Raw genomic sequence first — 23,304 nt, 5'->3', positions numbered from 1 at the left:
CTCCTGTGGTTTCTGAAGGGCAGTTTTTTAAGAGGCAAACTGTGCAATGATGATCTGTCCTTTCTAGGAAACAAAATGATCTGGATTAGAGAAACACCAAGAGGTATGTCCTGTGGTGCAACTTGGTAAAGTTGTTTGGATTACTTTCTTCCAAGGCTTGGAAATGTCACATTTGGGAATGAGGCAATCCGTATAATTAAGTTCTGAGCAAGAAAATAGCATTCCTAAAGACAGAAAAGGCCAGTAAATGTAAATTTGGTACCCAGCTACACATAGCGGTCTGGTACAAGGGCCAGTGTTGCTCCCAAACTGGGTTGTCTACAGAGACGTCAATGATGAAAGCACCTGCCACATGCACTAATTTATTGAATATCCTTCACAACCTTCCTGGCAGGAATTCAAATCGCAATTTAAAGCAGTAAAACATTGCAGGGAGGGTAGAGATGCTCCTCCTCAAGGAATTCCCCTGGATTCAGTCCTCACTGTTTCAGGAAGAATCAGTTTTACATGTTTGCAACAGGACTGGTTTGAAGCCCACCTCTGATTTCTTCAGAGGCTTTCTTATGGACTTTTCATACATTTCTCATGACTGCTTTGCTTAATTCTGACCCTAGATTTACACAAGAAAGTATCTGCTTCGTAAGGCACTGCAGTTCCATCATGATTAAGCTAGGTTAGATGTTGTAAGCACTAATAAGGTGTTTACTTGGCGGATGTTCCTGTTTCATAAACAATTTACCCCACGTTAATATTAACACCCCTAACCTCATTGAAACCCATCTTGTGCAACCAGGCACATAGAGATTAAAAAGTGGTGGCTTTTAGTACCTTAATGTGTGAACATGCTCACCCAAGTTGAAACACTTTACAGTTCCACTTGCGGTGGAAGACTGGATCTCCAAATCAACAAAACTATTCCTAGGAGATGATGTTAACTCTGTGTCAGTAAGAATGCCAGGGCCTGTCAAAAGAAGCTTATTCATTTCAATGTATAAGTAGTTTTCCTCAAGATCTTCATGTCACTGATTATCACTTTCTCCAGGTTTTCTTTCTTTCAGTAGTCCACAGCTTTAAAAGTGGGCTCTTCTGTCCAGCTCTGTGGACTGATCTCTGCTAAACCACCATATTTGATTTAGTTGACTATGTTTTAATAACATTTTTGGTTAGCGCACTTAGCTCATGTGCCAAGCATCACATCTTTTCATTCCCCACAAAATGGGGACAAGCTGTACGGCTCCGGCTGTGTCCGAAGTCGATCTGGCTAACTTTCAGCTGTGCTAATTAAAGAATACAGCAAGCCTATTTTTATCTGCTTTGAAAATACTACAGATACACTGCTGGCAATTTGACTTGGTTTGATGCAAAATCAGTTACTCGAGCAAAAGGTTCAGTAGTTTGTTTTCTTGTTCATTTTCACATCCGTGCACAGGCTCATGCTCAGATACATGCCATAATGATGAGAGATGGCAAACAATTACAAAGAGTTATTAAACCCACTTTCAGGACTGCAGGTCAAAGGAGGTGATCCTGCCCCTCTACTCTGCTCTCATGAGACTCCACTTGCAGCACTGTGTGCAGTTCTGGTGTCCTCAACATAAAAAAGACATGGAACTGTTGGAACAAGTCCAGAGGAGGCCACGAGGATGATCAGGGGACTGGAGCACCTCCCGTATGAAGACAGGCTGAGAAAGTTGGGGCTGTTCAGCCTGGAGAAGAGAAGGCTGCGTGGAGACCTCATAGCAGCCTTCCAGTATCTGAAGGGGGCCTATAGGGATGCTGGGGATGGATTCTTCATTAGGGACTGCAGTGATAGAACAAGGGGTGATGAGTTCAAACTGAAACAGGGGAGGTTCAGGTTAGATATAAGGAAGAAGTTCTTCCCTGTGAGGGTGGTGATGCGTTGGAACCAAAGGAGTGATAAATGCTCCATTCCTGTCGGTGTTAAAGGCCAGATTGGACAGAGCCTTGGGCAATGTGGTCTAGTGTGAGGTGTCCCTGCCCATGGCAGGGGGGTTGGAACTGGATGATCTTAAGGTCCTTTCCAACCCAAACCATCCTGTGATTCTGTGATAAGGCTGAAGAATATAGATTTGGATAAACATATCCCATGACGTTCAGTAAGCAGTAGGCATAAGTAATGAAAGAGCAATATCAAGTTTTAAAGACCTTTACTGAACAGAACTTGCTGTGATACCAAAAAGTTGTTTTGAAAAGAATGTTTCTAACATTTCTAAACACTTTAACCATTAAAAAGAAAAAAAAAAAGAATCACTAAATAATGTTTATTAACATTAAGCTTTACAGGCAAAGGCTTTAAAATATAGTGGACCTAAAAAAAAAAGACTGATAGAATCCGAATGGTTTGTGTCAGAATGGACCTTAAAGCTCATCTAGTTCCAACCCCCTGCTATGGGCAGGGATACCTTCCACTAGAGCAGGTTGCTCCAAGCCATGTCCCAAGAGTAAAAGAAGATTGTTAATTTGAAATTATGAGCATTTACATCAAGCACGCACTGACTTTGCAGTACCACCTCCCTCCTCTTCACCTACTCCATTTATTCCTATACTGCATTGGTATTGCTGGCCTTACTCTCAGTTTACAGGGACAAAACCTATTCTCTTTGAAGACGGTGGGCATTTTGCCATAGATTCAATAGGAACGGAATTTGGCATCTGAAAGCATGCTGAGTGTGATGAAATATGGACCTGAAAAGTATTTGATCTGTGGTTCTACCTGCCTACACTACTGTTTGCTTTACAGCTGTTCTTAGTTAAATGTTCCTTTTAGACATCTGATCTTTCAGGTCAATGAGATGTTGCACAAACTACTTATCTTCTCTTGTTTCCTCCAACTGGGTTATCTAATCTGAATCAATTCAATGCATCTGATATTCATTTTGCTCTTTATCTTTCACTGTTTTCTAGGTTGTGAGAGCTAAAACCCACAGGTGCACAGAAGGTTCATCGGCGTCTTGCTTTTGTAGTTCTTCCTAGGATTCAGCTGCTGTTGCAATGCAGAAAGCCTTTAGCGATGAACATTGGAGAGCGTTAAAAGTGAATACCAACACATGCAGGGTTCGTGTTTGACTTGAGAATATCCCAGTGCAATTTGAGAGGCTATAATCCTTTCTTTTGGATCAGTATTCCTTCTTTATTCCTCTGCTAGCAAGCACTGCCAACATGTCTGGCTTTCCTATGAAAAGGGATACTGTATGAAAAGGGAAGGGAGAGCATAATTGGCTGTTGAAAGCACACAGAAGTGGTCCAAAGACAAGAACTAGGTAGGTGGACACATTAGAAATGAGATACAGATCCTCTACCATTCTTTGCTCCTGCATTCAGATAAAATCAACCAGTAAAAATTCCACTGATTTAGTGATCCATGGGGAATGAATTTGTTGGCCTGGAGCCAGCTGCCAGCGGAAGGGTCCACATCACAGCACTTCCAACCCAGTAGGTGTCTTCTGTCTGAAGTCACAGCAGCCTGTTGCCAGATTCACTTGTAGCTTTAAACTGATGTGGATTTACCAGCAGGCTACTAAGGGAATTTTAGTGTTACTGTAGCCCCTCTCCCACTCCACTGCTCTAGTGCTGCCAATTCACTTGTTCCCAGTGTATCACTTTGTTCTCTTTCTGGCACCTCAACCCCATCACCATCCCTGAAAGTGTTCTAATACCATGTAGATTAGGCCCTCAGTGATGTGGTTTAGTGGTGGCCTTGGCAGCACTGGGGAATGGTTGGACTTGATGATCTTAAAGGTCTTTTCCAGCCTAGCTGATTCTATGATTCTATGATCTGCAAGCCATGGGGAGTCAGAAAGAGGGCAGGACCTGAGGCAGAACTGAGTATGTATTCTCCTGCATTCAGCCCTCTACTGTGGGTCCTCCCTGAGGCTGATAAGCTGGCAGAAAGGTGAGTGCCTGACATACGCCTGTGTCCCTGCTGTTCATATCTGGCCTGCATCTGTCCCTGGCCTCAGTGGATGAAACAAGCAGAACATATAATCCGATTACTTCTAGACAGGAGTGGTGGCTGAAGCACATTATCAAGACAAGCCTGTACTGCTGCTACTCAGAAAGGATTGCTTTTTGAGGTCTAATAAATAAGACTGGGAAACAGGGTGAGAACAGTCACTCCAATATTACTTGCAATTCTTTGCATTTCAGATCCTGAAAAACAAGGCCATTTTAAATATCCAGTTAATTTCTTTTTTTATGCATTCCCTCTGCTTCACTGAATGGAAAGCATTTTCATTTATGGACTTGTGTGCACTGGAATGAATTAGAACAAATCCTCTATTGATTTAAAGATTCAGAATAGCTTATACACCATCAGAATGTCGGGAGCCATTTAGTTAATGTCATTTTCAGTGCAGCAGTTTGATTTTATCAGCATGAAGTCTGCCCACGTGTAAATGCAGTCACTGACCCCTGAAGCACAGAGCCAAGCCCTGATAGCCTGACTCACTGAAGCCAGCAAGATTCAGATCTCACATAAAGACCAGGGAGTGGGACCTACCTACACAGGGCTAGAAACCAACTTGTTGGCATAAATGGATTTATTCATATGAGGAAGGGAACCGGGATTTACTTTTGCTGCACAGACCCAGTCATGAGAATACTTTTCACACATCGGTTTCCTTTTGGGTGAGAAGCCCCATTCAAGTCAGCATTGGCAGGGCTGGACCCAGCTATTTACTCTCTACAGTTGGCATTGCCAGCATCAACATTTTTGTTTCAGTTCCACATCAAAATTCATGTGGGTGTAAAGCTTTCCCAGACACAGAGCATGAGCACATGAGCCTCAACATTAATGAGGGAATCGATTAAGCTCTGCTGCACGTATGCGTGTGCAAGAGTGTGAGCATAAGTACCAATTACAGCTTGGCAACAGGCTGAAGTGGCTGTCCCATTCCTACCCTGCATTTTTGTTTGTTTATAGCTTTCCTTAAAAATATTCCTTTGGGGCTGAAGTGTGTTACTCATGCTTTTGGCTCAAACGTGACTGAATAAAATGATAGGAGCTGCTTCTCAGTTACAGGAGTGCAAAAGGAATGCAGTTTCTCCTGCATTGCCCTGCTGGCTTGCTGCTTGTGAGCTGGCAGGGGAGTGAAATGAATGACAGCGCAGCCTCAGAAGTGCCCAGAGAAGGATTCTTATCAAATGCTGTCTCCTGCCAAGTTTCATGAACACTGCCAGCCTGGAACGATGAAGCATTTGGCAGCAAGGCCTTAGGTTTTAGAGATGAAACTAGGGGGAAGGGATGTAGACAGTGTCACTAGCTGAGACCAGGCCACTTGTTTTTCCTGTGTGAAAGATGTTCTGCTGAACGGTCTGCCCTGAAGCCTCCCACTGCCTTAAGAGGGGCCTACAAGAAATCTTAGAGAGGGGCTTTTCACAAGGGCATGTAGGGATGGGACAGGAGGAATGGCTTTAACCTGACAGAGGGGAGATTGAGATTAGATTTTAGGCAGAAGCTCTTCCCTGCGAGGGTGCTGAGGCGGTGGCACAGGGTGCCCAGAGAAGCTGTGGCTGCCCCATCCCTGTCAGTGTTCAAGGCCAGGTTGGACACAGGGGCTTGGAGCAACCTCCTCTAGTGGAAAGTGTCCCTGCCCATGGCAGGGGGTTGGAACTGGATGAGCTTTAAGGTCTTTTCCAACCCAAACCACTCTGTGATTCCATGGTTCTATGAAATTTGGGGGCACTATACTGGTACAGTCATCACGCTGTTAAGGCTGTGTTGCAAGGTTTGGTTTTATCCCTTGAAGCACCTGTGCAAGTTACTATGAGAGTGCCCGCTGCTGAGAAGGGGCATGCAAATAAAAGTCCTTAGGAAGGAGCAGTGGGAGTGCATTAGGAATGCTGATGGGCAATGCATGGCCAACACAGGGGACAGCATACTTCTCACTCTTCAGAAGTGTCAGTGTTTGACACATCCACTGGAAAGCGTGAACAAAATGTAGGGGAGTTTGTTTCCTTTCTGTCTCACACCCGAAGACATTTGTTACACACATTTGTCAGTGAGGAAGTAATCCTGGGCTTGAAGGCATTTGCTTATAGCATTAATGACACGACCAATTTTGCAACGTGCAAGTTTCATGTCAGGGCAAGGAAAGAAAGGTGTTATAACACACAGCAGAATTCAGAAGCATCATCATTTCTTTTCACCTCTACTTAGATCTCCTCATGTGGCCTGGGAGTTCCCACCCAGATAGCCTACTCCTAAGTGAATGCAGTAAAATTAGTTCTGATTGCTCCCTTCCTGTGAAACGGTACTGACTCACTTTACTCCCTTCTTTTCTTGCTTTTCTCATCTCATAATTATACGAGCTCTCAGGAAGCTGGTTTCTTCCTTGACAAAGTGAGTTTCATTTCGGGGAATTGAACATCAAGGGACATCGACCACTAGTTAACTGGAGCTGTGTGAGAGGCTGACACAAGTTGCAGAGCTCAGAATACTATGTAAGAGGAAGGATGGTGGATATTGGTCTTAGAGATGCACAGGAAGATATTTGAGAGGAACAAAAGGAAAGTCAAAGCTGTCACCATTTCCAGAAAGATTGAAGAGAATTAAAAGAGATGTCTGTTTCAACATGGCATTGAGGAAGCTGGCTTTGCCTGCAAGGATGAGATTTGTCCTAGATGTGAAGGCAGTGAGCAGATAGAAGGAGGTGCTGTAAGAGGAATGCAGAGTAACAGGTGATTTCAGCAGGAATATCCTGAAGAGGTTCAAGGTGGGTGTTCAGATGGAAGAGGGTGATGTATTTGAAGCAGGAATGAACTGCACATGGAATAGTGAACATTAGGAAAGGAAGGAGCTGGGTACTGGAAGTCTGAGGGATCAGAAACATGATTTCATACAAAATAAAGACAAGAGAAGCAAAAGTAAAATCATGTTACGTGTGGGCGAGAGGAATGTTGGAGGTGTAAACAAGCACATCTGTAGTAGTGGAGATGGGTATCAATTAAAAACGTACCCCAGCTCCAGTGTGTGTTGTAGCTATTTTGTGATATTCCAGCAGTCCTCCATGGTCATGCCACTTCTTGCTCATGTAATCCGTCCCTTCTCATACCTCTGCTGGCTGCCAGACATGTTGGAATGAGCAACAAGGGCCACATGCCTGGCTACATTATTTCACTGTGACACTAACTAGTGTGACTTTGACAGTACCTTTAGCATGTTTGAGTTCCTTTCTATCTTCTTAGAGGTGTTACAAGTACAAATTCTTTATTGGCCATAAAATCATTTGATGAATTTGTTATGGTGGCACAAATTATATTGAATTCTTCTTATAGTCAAGCTGGAGCATGGCTTGGAGCAACATGGTCTACCCAGGTCTAACCATGGCAGGGACTTGGAACTGGATGAGCTTTAAGGTCCCTTCCAACCCAAACCAGTCTCTGATTTGGGAAGCCAAACAGCTGGTGTTTTCTCCTTACTACAGTCTATTCCACATCTTATGTCTCTAACTTGGATGCCAAATTCCTGGAGCTGACATCAAATTCACCTTCCCTTAAAAGCCAGGTAAAATATTACGACTCTTAACAGCACATGAAGCTGTGACGATCCTTAAAATGGGTCATGGGAAACATCTGGATTGTAACATGCTCCCAAATGATTTGTACACTGCAAGTGTTTCCTAACCCTTACTCAGGTGGATTCTCTGCCTCTGGGTTTTCTTCCCATCACCTCCTTACCCCATCCCTGTCCATGTTAGCACTCCCTTAGCACTTCCATCTCTGTTCCATTGGCTTAGCCCTATTTCAACTTTATTGCCTGTCTGCCACATTTCTTCATCAGCTCCCTCCACTTCACAATGATGGTTAGTGAGTTTTTTTGTTGCTGCTTCCAGGTACGCCCTCAAATCCTGGGAAATGAACCTGCTGCAGTTCATTCATACGTGCTCACCTTTCTGCCTCAGCAGTTTTTTACCCCAGAAGGGCTGATTTTTAATGGACCCAAAATTCAGCCAAAACACCTGCTTTAAACCTGAAGCTACACGTGACCAATAGCGTGCCCCAACCCACAGCTTTCCTCATTGCGTGCAGTGGTATGAGGCATGCAGGAAGGGCACAGGTTCCATGTGAGCATCAAAGCACCCACTGCAGGCATTACAATGTGGCCCAGAAATGACACTGTTGTGAGGACGTGAGATACATAATGAATGACAGAGGTCATGGTGAGGCAAAGCGTGCAGCACTGCACAATACACATGGGGAGGAACAGCCCTGACAGCTCGTGTGTCCTTCCAGGATAGCTGGATGCCAGTGAAACATGGACACTTTGGGGACCTTGTGAATGCAGACACAGCAGTTTTGCAGGAGCTCTATTCCAACTCTGGAAGAACTTTTCACAAGAGAAAAGAATGTTGTTGAGGTTTGCCACTTGGCTAAATATAGGACTCCTATCTTTGCATTAGTTTCTCTTCAGATACATGCTCCTTTCTCCTTTCCTTCCTAAGCACACCCAGGCACACAAACAAAAAACAAATGAGTTATAAACTAATCAAACTTGTTTTCTTCAGGTTGGAAAGGAAAAGCGATTAATACTTTGATTTCAATTTCCAAATCTATGGGAGGTGCTCAGATATTATCTATCACGGTGCTTCAAGCTCCTTGCTGCACTGGTATCAAGTGGCTCCCAAGCAGTTAAAAAGCAAAAAACAATTACAAAGATGTGTTTTCCCATCACTTGTCTCTCCCATTTCTGCTTGTGAACAGAATCAGCAAGCAGAATTTGTAACTGGGGGGTAAAACTGGGAGGTTTCTGTGCATAGGAAGAGCTTTAAAAAGGCTACATTTATTTTTGGCTTTGGACCTCTAAGACCAAGGTCACTTTTTGCCCCGTTAGGAATGAGACATTATGTCCAAATCTGGTCTCAGCAACTCCTAGAGTCGCAAGCTTCCTTTGGGTAGTTTGAGTGTTCAGTGGAGAAAGCAATGGGCATAATCAGAGAAGAACTGATGGAGCCTGAATTACTTAGGCCAATTCCATGGAACTCCTCCAAACAGCAGCTTGAAGTGGGGTGTTGAAATCTGGGCTGTAGCCGAAGTTAGCATTAAAAATACTAGCAGTGTCAAAATTATTTATATCTCTGATTTACAGTATAATTTGGACACAAGACAAAAAGTTGGCGCGTTCAAAGCGATATGCGTTGCTGTGTCAAGAGGCTATAGCATGTTTTCATGGTGCAAAGCTCTATGCTAAAGCTGCCTTATCTCAGAGTCTGCTGCTGTATACTTCAGTGATTTATTTCCCCAGCATGGATACTTGGGACTCCAGAAGCAGCTCAGAAGGAGCCAAGAGATACAAACACAAGTGTCTTCAAAGAGCCTGGCATTAGGAAGGAAGCAAGTTCTCTGTGTGCAAGCCCTCCTTCCACACGTACAGCACTGGCATTATTTGGGTTCGGCTTTCTTCAGATGTCCTTCCTCTGCCACCAATTTTCCTTACGCATTATAAACAGATAATCCTACTTATACATCCTGCCAAGCAGACAGAGCTGAGGCCCGTTTGTACACTGCTGCTGTTTAAGTTGCCTAATAAATATTTCAGTGGCTTCATGGATGAGGGACAGTTACAAGACAGCTCCTCAGGAAGCACTTCTGGGAGAGGAAGAACATTTGTCTGCTGGAATCCTGTGGTTTTGCTGTATTATTCTCTGCTGTGTGTCTGGGAAGGAGAAGAGCCCTGTTGTAACAAGTAATGAAAGTTGCAGATAGCTGGGAGGCTGTGGCTGTGCTTTGGCAATGGACAGGGGGAGGTAATAACTCTGATACCTGTTCCTCACTGTGTCTGGGTCATAAAGATACCGGAATGTAATGGAACAGTTAGTTAAGTTTTATGAACAGAAACATTAAGTAACTTTGTGTAGAATACAAAGACAGGCTGAGAAAGTTGGGGCTGTTCAGCCTGGAGAAGCTGTGTGGAGACCTCATAGCAGCCTTCCACTGTCTGAAGTGGGCTACAACAACATTGGAGAGGGACTCTCCAGGGACTGGAGTGATAGCACAAAGGGTGATGGGTACAAACTGAAAGAGGGGGAGTTCAGGTTAGATATAAGGCAGAAGCTCTTCCCTGTGAGGGTGCTGAGGCACTGGCACAGGGCACCCAGGGAAGCTGTGGCTGCTCCATCCCTGGCAGTGTTCAAGGCCAGGTTGAACACAGGGCCTTGGAGCAAGCTGCTCTAGTGGAAGGTGTCCCTGCCTGTGGCAGGGGTTGGAACTGCATAGGTTTAAGGTCCCTTCCAACCCAAACCGTTCTCTGGTTCTACGACTCTTATGTAACCCTAACAAGCCAAAGACAGAGCCACCAACTCAGTCCACAAGCCTCCAGAAGCTGAGAAGCAAAAAAGTGGGAGCTGATGATGACAGGCCCGAAACCCACCCATTCTTTGTGCTTGCCATGAGGTACACTGGAGGAACCTTGCGCAGCCTTTCAGATGGAGGGAACTGAGGAGAAGCACAACCGCAGCAGCCAAACTCACTGCCTGCGCGCAGACTTCCCCTTTACATCCAGTTTAAGGTGACACTGAAGGAGGTCCCACACAACTTTCCACACTGAGAAACACGAAAACTTCCCTCAGGGCGAGAACACCTCCAGGACAGCACCTTCACCCTGCGAGCTGGACCCAAACAGGGGCCCACAGACACCGCCACCCGCTCGCTGCCGCCTAGCCCCGAGGTGGAAGGGATGCCACCTTCCCTCAGGCGTCACCTGGTTTGGGCGGGCTGAGCCCTTCCTCCTCCTCCTCTTCATCCCCCTCCATGAGGCGCCGGCTCTGAGGCGGGCGGCCCGGAAAGAAGAAGCACCTAGACTGTGAGTACTGGGGAGGGATGGCGGCCGGACGGCTTCCCCCGTGCCCGGCCTGTCCCGCGGTCCCGTGGAGCTGAGGACCGGCTCTGGGGATGCCTCCTTTCCCACCGGTAAAGCCTCGTCAGGCTGAGGAGCTCCGTGTGTTTCGGCGCAGGGCATTCTTATGGCGGGGGTAGGGTCGGGGACGTGGCGATGGAGATCTTGGGAGAGGCTGTTCAGTGTCTCTGCTCTCCAGAAGGGGCCTTACTGGCTCTATGCACAGGGCCCTGGACAATGTGAGCTCCTGAAGGGCAGGACTTGCCCCATACCCCTTCCTTGGACGGGGAGAACCAAGCAGAGGAATGGGCTGTAATTTCCTTAGTAATTGATCTCATTTGTGTTTTGCGAGGACAGCACTCCCCCATTCTATAGAGGGAGTTTCAAGAAGGAATAGCTGACCAGTTATCTTAATGCTTTTCCACAGTCTACTAGAAAAAAGAATATTGCTTCTGTATCATTCTTATAACTCTTCCACACAGAAGAATATGTGAAATGAGTGCTTGAGGGGCTATTTTCTCTCGGGAAGGGTGGTGGTCTTAGCCTTGCCTTCCTGGTCGGTTCCCTTCACTTGGGAAGATGGGCCTGAGAGGGCTTCTTTAGACCTTTCACTACCTGAGCTCAACATCCCATACAGGGACTGGCCTTTTTCCGGCTTCTAGTTGAAACGGAACCAAGGTGGAAGGGTTTAAAATGTTTTCTATCAACTCCATTCCATCCAGCTGATTATGAAGAGAATGATAAGCACTGAAGTTCATATTAGTGTGTCTCCCATTATGCTGTAGGGTTACAGGATTGAGGAAGTTCTTGGCTTGAATACCTGATTATCTTACATCTATTTATTCTAGGCATTTTAAACACCCTTCTTTCCCCTCCTTGTCATCGCCTGTCCTCACCACACACACACACGCCGGTATGTAAGGAAAGATACTGGAGGGAGATGTATGGCTCTGCCTTCTGTATATAATCTATAATCTTTCTCCTTTCCTCCCACCCACGTCTGTAAGGAGAATGGTGGGTCTTAATGTGTCTTGAATATGTGTCTTCTGGCTTCCTCTATATCCAAACGAGAAGACCAGATAACAGTACTAGGATTAGTTGTACATAGTTATTTCTTTTTTTTCACCAAAGCATGTCTGACTTAAACCTTTAAGAAGTTCTTGTTTTGTGAGTACCTGAGAGGGATATGATCAATTTTATAGGGTAGCCCCACAACAGTCACCTCAGTTTCTTTCTGGTATTCCCTCTTCTATTTCACCCCTTGCCTGAAGACTGAATGGCTTTTGGTCAGCCCGCAGGGTCAGAAGGCTGAAGCTTTAAGTACCCTAGTCTCGGGTAGAGAACACACTTTGTCATATGGCTTCTATATGAAGTCATGGTGTTACTGGATTTCACACAACAGAAGGGAGGCTTTCTGGAAACAAAACTTTGTCAGGTTTAGCCTGGAATAAGGCTAAAACTCCAGTTTTGATAATAAGCCATTTAGCATCTGAATTATTTCATGGTGTAAGCTTTATGAAAAGGAACATCAAACTGGCAAGTGCTTTTTGGGCTGGTGTGTGTATAGCAGGGTGGTGTTCTTGCTGGGGGGCATCCTAATTGAGATTTATAGGATGCTGCTGTAAAAGGGTGCTTGAACTTCCTTAGAAAGCTGTCTGGTAGCTGCTGGATGAGAAAACCATTTCTGTATTTCCCTTGTCTGCTCCAGACTCTCAAAAATCCCAGTTCCTGTTTCTTTCTCAGAGATTTTCTTTAATTACAGCAATGTAAACTTGGGTTTTTTAAAGTAGTTTTACTACTAGTCGCTTCTTTTTTTTAGTGGTTAAAGTAGAGCATGGGTAGCTAAGTTTTGTGTGCTGCCTCTAATACGTTTGTTAGGACTTTCTGTTCCTGGCATCAGGAAATGACACATGGTTTTGTATTTTGAAGATTTTCTTTGTTCATACCGTTTATGGTTGTATGTTTAAAAATGAATGCTTTCTGCTGTGAGTCCAGCCCCACCTCCGAGTTCTTTGTACATATCTTCCTTTTACAGCAAACAGTGTTAACTACTAGGGAAGTCCTGTGAGCTGACATCTCCCTGTGAATGACACTCAATATACCTGTCTTCATAGGTGGCATGCTGCTTAAATACTTCTCTAATTGGTGTTTGTTGTGATAATGACAGCTAAAACTTACCTTGTTTAAAGGTTGTGTCCTGGGTGGGTTGATAAACTGAGTTTCCTCATGCTGTCCTGGAATGAAGTCTGAGTTTTGTAGCACTTGCTGTGACCCTGACATGCATTCTTGCTAATGTGGTATTTGTGTGGCTTGCACAGATCTTAGTATCTTTCTGATCTTGTTTCTGAGATTCTTTCTTTACTAAGCTTGAGCCATCATGAACACACTGAATTAGCTCAGTCTCATGTTAACCCCTACAAATGGGGGCAAATCTAGCATATGTACCTGTGCACGTGATTATCCCTGTACTTCTTTATCTTGTCCTTGACTGCCTGTGGGATTCCAAAACTTAAGTGCTCGCCATTCTAGGCTTCTATATTCCCTCTGTATTTCCCTCAGTGAGCATTACCTTAATAATCAGAGTGTAAAAAGGCATTCTTAGCCCATGATGATAGAATATTCTTTAGAGTAATGATATTTTTTCTCTCCTGTTACAAAGCTTAGTTGCTTGGTTTGTTTGAGGCAGAAATAATTCTAACTTGCAAATGGACATATCTTATGATAAGTAGCAAAAATCATCTTATGGTCATATCCTTGCACTCAGGATATGTTAGTTTTAATTTTCTCCTGTTTAGAAAGTCCAGTCATTTAGCTGGGATAAGGATTCTGTTTTGTAATGTAGGTGCTGCTTTTGTAATGATGGATTGCTGCTTTTATAGCCATCAGACAGGTTTAATAGCCTTGAAACCCTCAAAGCATAGTTCTTTTACAGAAAACCCAGTTTCACTAGGACTTTGTCCTAGTTTTCACACCTCTCTGAGCCGTGAGAGCTCAGGACTGGCTTGTGGGTTTACCTTGTGCGCTGGGATTTATACAACCCTTTCTTTCCTGTTTAGCTTTTTGTTGCTGTGTTCAGTGCTGTTTAGTGATGCTAAGAACAAGTGCTTTAGGTTGTTTGAATGTAAATTGTGCTGGAAACCTTGTTGCTGGGTTTCACTCCTCTTTTTGGGATGATTTTAAAGGAGGGAAGGGGAAGTCCTTGCATATGTATGTGTGGTGGGTAATTAATATTAGGAAACCCAGAAGATGGATAGTTAATGCCTAGTAGAAGGTTTCACAGTGTCAATTCAGTTAAACCACTGTAGCAGCGATATCTCAGTAGCATAACGATGTTTGTGTACAAGCACATGTTGTGGAGTGTAGTTAAAACAGCTTTGATGTGAAACATCCTCAGGGTTGGGTTCTTGAATGAGTACGACATAGTAACCCCATCTGCTTGTAGCTAATGGAGTAGTGCTCTTTAAAGGAGAATGTGGATGGATGGCTTGGAAGGAAGTTGCAATGCTGTAATTATCCATTCTTAACAGGAAATCTCTCTATAGTTATGCCAGAGCTTAACTTCCTTGACTCCTTATTGTGAAGAAAAATCCGTGTTCTTGAGGAAGACGATAAACCAAAACCCTCCCCTGCACTGGGAGATGTTTGCAAGAAGCTGTGTAAATGAAAGTAAACTGCACTTATGGGAGCTTGTGTAGCTGGTTTGGTTTGGTTTTGTCTAGAGGCTACTGCTAGTGGAGATAAAAGTGCAGCTGAAGCCTTGTTTTCTGTCTGTGTTGGGGCCAGCTGCTGTTTTCCAGATGGGGGTAAGCAGAAGATAATCTTGCAGAACTGAAGGACAAGGATCACTCCTTTTCCCTGTTTCTCACAAGAGATTTGTAGTAAAGCTGGGAAAAGCAGTATTTTAAGTGCTCACTTGCCTTTACATGCTGAAGGGCAAGTGGGTTACTTCAGTGATGTGGTGAGTTAACTGCTGGCGTCTGTGGATACTACCATATTATCCAGTAGGAATAGATTACCCACGTTCCTTTTATGGTATTGTAGTACTTCACCAAATCCTTCTGGGTTTGGCAGGATTACCTGAAGTTTCTCGTGGCTTTGCTTCCCATTTTCTAGTTGACTTAAATACCTGGAGGCAATCCATTGTTGCCTCCAACTATTCCGTGTAATTATTTCAAATACAGATAATTGCATTATTACAACTTTCTTTTGAAGTACTCAGGGTTTTTTTTCCTGAGTTCTTCCATGACTCCTTTGTCATTCCTTCCTTAGCCAACTTTTCCTAACTTCTTACTGGAATTCCTTACAAATGCTCGTGCCTTTTAGGAGAGGATGAGAGCTATTGCCCTCCTCTAGACTGCCAGAGGGCCAATTTTCTGCCACAGCTGCTCATTTGCAGCAAGAATAGCCATTTAGTTCTGCAGCTGTTGTTTTATTTTACTTAGCCTGAAGCAATATTCTACCTTGGATGAAGTAAGACGCAGGAACTAAACAGGAGAAGCTGTAGGACACCTGCAGTCAGCTCACTGTGAATCTTCATACTGTCACTGTTTCCCCTCAGCTGTGGTTAGTCAGGTGTCATGTAACTTTGGGCTGGAGCTGTACTTGCGAGGTTTAGTTCTTTTAAATGGTGCTGTCATCTCTATGTTCTAAAAGCAATGCTTGGAGGAGGCAATTCCTTTGCAGTTCAGCCTGTGACCTCATGCTCTATTTCAGTCTTTAGTTCCTAATCCTAAAATGAATTTCTGATCTGTAGATGTGAAAGTTTTAGGCTGTTCCTAGTGACTTGGCGCACAAAGTAACACTAGTTTGCATAATGATACAACTTACTATCCAACATGGAATTAAAACTTCTCTTTTTTTTTTTGCTTTGTGTATATGCCTTGTATAAAGTACGTGATCAGTAAAGGACTGATGGTAGAATGCTGGGAAAGTTAACTTTTAACATGACTGACTCTTGCTCTCCCTGCAAAATGCACCATGTTTTCTGAAGCAGAGACACCTTTTCCATTTAGAGAATCATAGAATAGTTAGGGTTGGAAAGGACCTTGCAATCATCTAGCTCCAATCCCCCTGCCATGGGCAGGGACACCTCACACTAAACCATGTCACCCAAGGCTCTGTCCAAACTGGCCTTTGAACACTGCCAGGGATAGAGCATTCACAACCTCCCTGGGCAACCCATTCCAGTGCCTCACCACCCTAACAGGAAAGAACTTCAGCCTTGTATCCAATCTAAACTTCCCCTGTTTAAGATTTAACCTGTTACCCCTTGTCCTATCGCTACAGTCCCTAATGAAGAGTCCCTCCTCAGCATCCCTATAGGCCCCCTTCAGATACTGGAAGCTGCTCTGAGGTCTCCATGCAGCCTTCTCCTCTCCAAGCTGAACAGCCCCAACTTTCTCAGCCTATACAGGAGGTGCTCCAGTCCCCTGATCATCTTGGTGGCCTCCTCTGGACTTGTTCCAACAGTTCCATGTCCTTTTTATGTTGAGGACACCTGCTTAATTTGAAAGCTTAATTTATTTTGTTTTTTTTTACAACCTTCCTAAACTTAAATTTTCACAGTATCTTTAAAATCTTTTCACTCCCCAAGTCTCACACATTTTAAATGTACTACTTTAAATATAGTCCACTCGTCTACTACTGGTCAGTCATAGACACTCTTGCTTTCTGTAAGCTGTGCAGAAGCTGTTCCTCAAGCACATTAGAAGAAATCAGGTGAGTATTGTAAATGACTTGTTTATAAAATCTTCAAGTCATGTAGTGGGCCAGTTATTAAACATTTCCAAATAATTCAGGATACAACTTTAAAGCAATAATCTCAAGTATGTGCTCTTACTTCCGAGTGTCTTGGCAAGCTCCTGCTGCAGCAATGAAAACTTTGCTTTGTGTCAAAGAGCTGGGGTTTTGTCCATCAGTTTAACCAGTTAGAGTTCCTTCTGGTTGAAGTCTTAATGCTGGAAGTAGGTGTGAGTTGGAGCTGAATGTTATCTTGGCTTAGGTAGGAGAGAGATTTTAGGACTGATTACATCAGCACAGGATTAGAAGTAAACAAGAAATAACTGGCCAAAAAGCAGCAACCAAGTGGAAAGAAGCTGATATTGATATCAAGTTGTGGGGGGTTGGTATTTTTCTTGCTCTTCTAGCAGTTTTCTCCATTGTAAAATGGGATTGAGCAGGCAGGGTATGACTTTATTGAGTATGTATCTTTCTAAACTCAGAGGAAGTAGAAATACTTTGTATTTAACCTTTAGCTTTACGTCAGAACCATAGCAATTAGCTGGCAGTTTCTAAACCTCAAAATACTGTTAGTAAATTTGGTGCTACCTTGTGGTACTCCTGAGCCTTCTAATGGCAAGTCGAAGTTAGGAGTAATATGTGAGAAATCTGGCATTGAGCTCTGAGAAATCAGGGGACTAAGCTGTATTTAGCTGTGTGAAAGTAACTTGAGAAAGTTAAGATTTTCGTGAGGGCTTAGCAGATACACTGGATTTTCCATTTGTGACTAAATGTCTTCTGTGCTGTTTTGCTAAAGGAGCTTTATTAAAGTAATGCTTATCTGGATCATTTGTAATATTAAACATGAGGAAATTGGGATTTTGTAAGTTTTACCTCAAAACAGAGGGTGTAAGCTAACAAGATCTATACCAAAATTTAACTTGGCACTGTCAATTCCTAGCCTGAAGTATAAGAACGTTTCCTGAACAGTGGCATAAAGGGAAATTCTGTGGTTTTAGTTTAATTCCTGTGTGACATATACCTAGTCTATAAAGTTACACACCCCACCTTTTGTGTTCTGTCTCATTTTGAACTCTCCTACATAACTTCTTTCAGCCCTATGCTAATTCACTGTGGAAGAGCTCTCCACATCACCCCCTTTTTCCTTTTCTCCTAAAAAGAGACTTTGGGAATCTTCACTTAATGTTCTTTACTGGTTCCTCCCAAGCAAGCAGCCCTTCACTCCCAGCATCCATATGTTCTAGCAGTGGTGCCCTTCTGCAGCAGTGATGCTTTTGCTTATGTAGGAAGTGGTAAGTTGGCACGGGTTGAAACTGCTCTGGTATTTCACATATTTACTCTAAATATGGTACTTGCAGTAGCATGCAGCCCAGCTATTCCAGTTGCCAACTGTGTGTTAGGACATCAACAAAGTATCTCTATTGGTTGAAACATTTGTTAATTTTTAGTAGTGATTTAACACAAGTTAAAGCAGCAGGTGTAAATCCTTAATAACATTGTTTCCTAGTAAAGTTTTTAATGTATAAAAGCTTTTCATATTAATAACTTCTAAAAACTGAGACTTTTTAATTCAGTTGGAAAAGGCGGTAATGAAATTAATATTATTCCTCAATTAGCTTTGCTCAAAAACACCCCAACAAATCAAACTCAACCCAGTGGTATTCAGCGGCATGGCAAAGGCTTCTAAAGTTATGGTAGCAAACTGGATCTCCAGACCCAGAGTTGGTAAGATGCAAAATTTTAAACTAAACTCAGGTTACAAGCAGAAGTAAACATGTTTTAAGTATTCATCTCTATTTAAATACATAGATTTTTCTATGCCTTTAATCTGTCAGTAAATCCACTCAGAGCAGTTCTGGTTATGAGTTGTTGCTTTACCTGCCAGACCAAAGTTTGAGGGTCCTGGCTGTCACAAGGTAAAAGTTGGTGTCTTAGAATCATAGAATCAACTAGGTTGGAAAAGGCATTTAAGACATTTAAGGGATGCTGGGGAGGGACTCTTCATTAGAGACTGTAGTGACAGGACAAGGGGTAATGGGTTAAAACTTAAACAGGGGAAGTTTAGGTTGGATATAAGGAAGAAGTTCTTTACTGTGAGGGTGGTGAGGCACTGGAATGAGTTGCCCAGGGAAGCTGTGAATACTCCATCCCTGTCAGTGTTCAAGGCCAGGTTGGACAGAGCCTTGGGTGACATGGTTTAGTGTGAGGTGTCCCTGCCCATGGCAGGGGGGTTGGAACTAGATGATCTTAAGGTCCTTTCCAACCCTAACTATTCTATGATTCTATGATTGCCTTGGAGTTCTTAAGGGCTGCTTGGCTGCTTGTGACTTGCTTTACTGCTGCTGCTGTTTGGATTCTTGTGGGGTGGATAAGGAGCTGTAATGTGCTATGGAGACGTTTCTGTACCTGACTCTTGCTGGATAAATGTGTGCTTTGTGCTTTGGATTTAGATTTGTTGTGTAGTGTTGTGTCCCTCTCTTCCCCTGTTTTCTCCCTGTATGTTCAGAAATCACATCAGCATTTCACCTATGTTTTGTTTGCAGTTGCACATATTGGTGCCTATAGGGGTGCTGGAGAGGGACTCTTTGTTAGGGACTGTAGTGATAGGACAAGGGGTAATGGGTTAGAACTTAAACAGGGGAAGTTTACATTGGCTATAAGGAAGGAGTTCTTTACTGTTAGGGTGGTGAGGCACTGGAATGGGTTGCCCAGGGAGGTTGTGAATGCTCCATCCCTGGCAGTGTTCAAGGCCAGGTTGGGCAGAGCCTTGGGTGACATGGTTTAGTGTGAGGTGTCCCTGCCCATGGCAAGAGGGTTGGAACTGGATGATCTTAAGGTCCTTTCCAACCCTAACTATTCTGTGATTCTGTTTGGCTGATATCTCTGCTGTTGCTGACAGGTGGGTCGATATTTAATTGGAAATTGGGTCATACTTGATTTTGATTTATTCCCTTTCCCTCCCTCCCTGCCCAGTATTGTCATAAAAGCTGCAGCCATCATGCAACCTATTTCAGACTATGGAACTCTATTCTTGATCTGACCTTATTTTTTTATATGAAATGTTAAAGGTTGTTTAAACTCTTTGATGGTAAGTCCCCATCCCGAGAACGGTGGTATAACATGATTGGATTTAATTGTCTGTCCCTTTCTGTATTTGCCAGGAGCTGTTGGTGTCCATTCAGCAAATAGACTGTTATGAAGAGATTAAAAATAGCTTTCATTTAAAAATCAGTCTATTTAGGAATATTTACTTGATTATGTGTGGCAGCTCCATACAGCTGTAGTTCATGAAGCAGTTCTTCATTTCTGTGTTGATGTAAAGCTGTCTTCATTGAGCCTGGCTTAGTCAGATACCTATCTTCATCAAAAGGAGCATGACCAGCAGGTCGATGCAGGTGATCCTGCTCCTCTGCTCTGCTGTCCTGAGACCCCATTTGAAGCACTGTGCAGTTCTGGTGTCCTCAACATAAAAAGGACATGCAACTGTTGGAACAAGGCCATGAGGATGGTCAGGGGACTGGAGCACCTCCTGTATGAAGACAGGCTGAGGAAGTTGGGGCTGTTCAGCCTGGAGAAGCTGTATGGACACCTCAAAGCAGCTTCCAGTATCTGAAGGGGGCCTGTAAGGGTGCTGGGGAGGGACTCTTCATCAGGGATTGTAGTGATAGGACAAGGGATGATGGGTTTAAACAGTGGAAATTCAGGGTAGGTATAAGGAAGAAGTTCTTTACTGTGAGGGTGGTGAGGTGCTGGAATAGATTGCCAAAAGAAGTGGTAAATGCTCCATCCCTGTCAGTGTTCAACACCAGGTTGGACAGAGCCTTAGGCGGTATGGTCTAGTGCGAGGTCTCCCTGGTCATGGCAGGGGCTGAACTAAATGATCTTAAGGTCCTTTCCAACCCATACCATTCTGTGATTCTATGATAGTAATGCTATGCTCTCATTAGCTGGGGTTTATTCAGGTTACTGACCTTGGATTTGTTATCCCTTTAATAAAATTATTTTTAACATATTAATAACCTGTCAAATTCAGTAGGAGTTATTTCTCCCTGCAGTGCTTGTGTTTGTCGTGAGTGTCACAGTACAGCATTGCAGAATTGAGTTTGAGTACACGAAAGAAACATGAAGTCTATTTTGATCATGGGAATGAAAGAAAAGTCAATGGAAACCACATCTGAATACTTTTGCATTTCTGGCCTGTAGATATTTATAATAAGCATATGAAATGCAGCAACAATAAGTTGCTTCATTCTATTAGCTGTCATACAGAAAAGCTCCAGTTGCACGACTCCTAGTTGTAAAGTGTTTGAAACACAGGGACCAGCACACTGTGTTGGGATGGCCTGGGTACTGACTGTTATATTTAAGTTCTTGATGGTTAACAGGGAGCTAGTTCAGACTTTCCTCCAGATGTGTTCAGTTGGAATGCTTTGCCACAACAGTACTATCATTAAGCCTCTCAAGTGTAATTAAAGCTAAACAATAAATTAAGTAAATTTCCCAGCCCATTACTTTGCATTAAAAAATCTGGAATATGTGAAATTTGTTTCAGTGCTGAATTTGGTGTGTGAAGGAGATGGAAATTCAGAGAAACTTTTGTGTTTGTTGTCAAATAGCAGGGAACAGCATAGTTGGTTCAACCTCTGCTGTTTGGAATTGCGTTGTTATGAACTTGAAGCTCTTACATTTCCAGGAGCTGATGTTCTGTTTTGTTGAGGTTTGCTTTTTGTTTACACATAGTTGTTTTATGAGGAGACTTTCTTCAGATTTAATTATCTGTAAATAGAATAGTGAATTGGAGGAGATACTTCTGTCCTTATTTTAAACTGTCAGTGAGGAGCCTTTGTAGACAGGAATGTGGTCTCTTGGTGTATATATAGCAGGGCTGACACAAGATGTTACAACACCTAGTTTTACTATAGCTCCATATTCTTTTTAGCTCTGCTGAGGTTTTCACCAGTGAATAAAAGTTACTTTGAAGTAAATGGAATAAATTCTTTTGCATTAACAGCTTTTCTTTATGAAACAATTTCACTTTAAAAATAGAATCTGACTGAAATCATCTTTTACTGAGGACCAAAAGACAGATGTTATTTACTTCTTCTCTTGGCTTGAGTTTATCTTAGAGGCTGTTTGTGATAGGGACGTGGCTTTGTGCATGGTAAATAGAGAAATTCCTGTCTGAAAGCTGTGGGATACAGAGGAGTTCTCTGTATACAGCTTCCCTTATCAGTCCAGTTTCAAACTTAAGGGTTTGAAGCTCCATGTTTGCTCTGAAACTTTGTGAAACTTGATAAGCACATAAAGTGCTAGTGAATGCTCTCTAAAACCAAGAGATGAGAGAAAGAAGCTGATCTGGATTTATGAAACTCAGGTTTGTTGTAAGAGGGTGGGTTTCCCTTTGTGAGTTCATGTGCTTGATCCATTGAAAATCAGTAAAGTTTAATGTGTGGTGCTGGAAAAATACAGCTTTGTTTTCACTTTCATGTTCAGTGAAGACCATTTCTGCTCCATCCTAACCTGCATCAATTGCCCTGTATTGTAAAACTTTGAGCAGTTTTGCTATGGGCTGTAAAAGATGGGTTTGCTCCTTCAGGTGTTGTGCCTTTGTAAAAGGGTGCTTGTCAAATGTGCATTGAAGCTGTACTTGGGATGAGCCAGGATGAGTTTTGTTTGCTCCGGGAGCTCTATATATCCCATGGGAGAGGTTAGTCTAAATTGAAGAAGGAAGTAAAAGCTAAATTAGGCATTTTCAACATTCCTATTAATAGTATGGAAAGTTTTAGCTGTTCCTTTACTTGACTGTCTCCCATCATGGGAGTGCTGCACAGTAAGTGTACGTGAGTGTCAGTTGGAACAGTTCTGAGGAGATACCTGTGCTTTGATGGGGAAGGGGGTGATTTTTTTTCATTCACTGGTTCTTTGAGCTCTGGGGCTCTGTTTTATCCCATTTGCTAACAACTAATGTCAAAATCCAATCCTGAATTGGTCAAAAGGAAAAGTATGGAAGTGGCTGTCAGTGACAAATCTCCTTAAGTGAGTTCAGCTACTTTAAGTGCCCAGTGTGAAACAGATTGTATGGAATTGATGGAGCTTGCGTTAAAATGGCTACAAGAAGTACTGTAAAATCAGGTAACTTGGATTTTAGTTGCTTAAAAAAAAATCTTAATTTAGAAAGTAGTGATAGTTTTTTAACCAGAATTACTGGAATTTTGCCCTTCACCAAATACATTAGTATGGAAGGAGCGGCTTCATGGATTTTGTTATGCTTTCTCCTGTTCCTGCTGGGACAAATGAAGATTAGTCCCACAAGAGTAGACAGAAGTCATATAGACATGGCTGGCATGCAGATGGCCTTTTGCATAAAGAAATCACCTGTGTGGCTTAGGGGAAAGAGCAAGGAAAAAGCGGAAAGCAACACAATTTGATGTCTAGAATTCAGTTCGGACTTTATACTACATGCTTTGTTACAAAGCCCGCTATTTTTCTTTCACTGCTTCAGCATAGAGAAAGATAAACCTTAAACACATTCTGTGTATTCAGACTGTTTTGTGTATCATCAGGGGGTCCAAAATTTGGCCTTTTTGATCTGTGAGGTATGAGCCCAAGTCCCCAACTGTGTAAACCTGTGCTGTTGTGTGATTTTCTGCCAGTTGCTTTGTAGGTTGGTGTTTGATTTTTTCATTGAACGGTAAATATTTGAAGTTTGAGGA

The 23,304-nt window shown here is 43.0% G+C and overlaps 1 protein-coding gene across 10 annotated transcripts in view; it reads left to right on the top strand.

Moving 5' to 3' along the window:
- Positions 1 to 10,806: 10,806 nt before the first annotated feature.
- Positions 10,807 to 23,304, top strand: part of PICALM (phosphatidylinositol binding clathrin assembly protein) — a 74,767-nt gene continuing 62,269 nt past the window's right edge. For all 10 annotated transcript variants that reach the window (XM_057396757.1, XM_057396756.1, XM_057396753.1 and 7 more), the window contains exon 1: positions 10,807 to 10,819. The gene's annotated coding sequence lies outside the window, so the exon portion shown is untranslated. The remainder of the gene's footprint in view (positions 10,820 to 23,304) is intronic.

This window comes from Pezoporus wallicus, unplaced genomic scaffold (genome assembly GCF_028554395.1).
Source record: "Pezoporus wallicus isolate ANWC-B61680 ecotype Strahan unplaced genomic scaffold, APGP_CSIRO_Pwel_v1 contig_13458, whole genome shotgun sequence".
NCBI lineage: Eukaryota > Metazoa > Chordata > Aves > Psittaciformes > Psittacidae > Pezoporus > Pezoporus wallicus.
The sequence above is the reverse complement of the archived record's forward strand: the minus strand, read 5'-3'. Positions and strand labels throughout refer to the sequence as shown.